Source organism: Trematomus bernacchii, unplaced genomic scaffold, assembly GCF_902827165.1.
Source record: "Trematomus bernacchii unplaced genomic scaffold, fTreBer1.1, whole genome shotgun sequence".
Taxonomy (NCBI): domain Eukaryota; kingdom Metazoa; phylum Chordata; class Actinopteri; order Perciformes; family Nototheniidae; genus Trematomus; species Trematomus bernacchii.
This window is the reverse complement of record NW_022987720.1, coordinates 6,674,772-6,676,067: the sequence shown is the minus strand read 5'-3', so window position 1 is coordinate 6,676,067 and position 1,296 is coordinate 6,674,772.

Below are 1,296 nucleotides of genomic sequence, written 5' to 3'. Positions count from 1 at the left end.
TCCACGGTTCCTTCCGCCCGGGGATGCTGCTCCTGCCCCCCGGGGATACCGCTCCTTCTTTCCGGGGACTTCGTACCCGCCGCCGCTGTGCCTTCGCCTGCGGCCGGGCAGCGCTCCTCCCGGCTGGGGGCCACCGGGATATTCACGCCCGTCGCAGCACAGCGGCCCTGTTTTCTACGGTTGGCGGAGGTTTTCTTCATTCGCCACGACGCCTACCGCGGCCCCCTTACGACGGCCCGTTCCGGGCCGCCCCCAACCCCCAGTGGGGATGCCCTCGCCCTCGTACAATATATAGAATAATTATGATGATGAATGCATTTTTTTACCACTAAAATACAGCAACACATCTTTGATTCATGTCGTTTATAACTGGAATATTACAGTTATTATTAACTTTGTCTGTACAAAGTAGCCTGTCCAGGAAATATGCCCAAATCAACAAAAACTGCGAGCCGGCAGGCAAGACGCTCCGCTTCTGAAATGCTTCTGAAACGGGCCTGGTAGGGTATGACGCCGGAGGAGGCCGGACCAAAACCGCGACGCAGATGGACCCGGTGGAATCTAGGGGTGACAGAGTAAAAAATAATTAACTTCCGCTTTGCTTCAAAATAAATGTCAAAAATAATTGTATATTTAGGTTTGATATTGGATTGATATTCACTTGTGTTTTCTAGGTCTGCTTCACTAATGGCGCGTTTCCACTACAGCGCGGAGCACGGTTTAAGAGGGCTGTGACGTCAGCGGCCCGTCTTTGGTTGCGTTTCCACTTGGCCTAGTACCGGCCGGCGGGTCCTAATTCACAGTTTTTCTGGCCTCATAAAATCGCGGGTCTAGGGCCAGAGACAACGAGGCTGAGTCGGGCTGAGTATGCTAAACTAGAGAGAGCATCGCTGGCAAGGGGGCTACAACTACAACAAGATGGACATATTTGACCGTGATTTAATTGTAATACACGTTTCAAAATGATGCCGAAGTAACAACATACTGATACCGGTTAGTAAAAACCATGAATTAATGCTTTGTCAAGTCTGCAGACAGACGGCAGGGGAAAAACCTTTTAAAATGCTTGTTTTCTAAATGGAGATTGGCTAAGCTAACGCAGTATATGCTCCGACCGTCCACACTCACAACAACGGCCTATACAGACATAAATAAAGCAGCGACTGTATTCACCATGACACAGGCAGTCTGTGGTTTGTACTTGTTTAACTTTTGTCTAGTTTCTGAACATATATGAGGAGCTGTGAGCTCTGAGTGCTAACAGCTAACGGCTGTGTTGTTTTTCTGGGGTTCTCT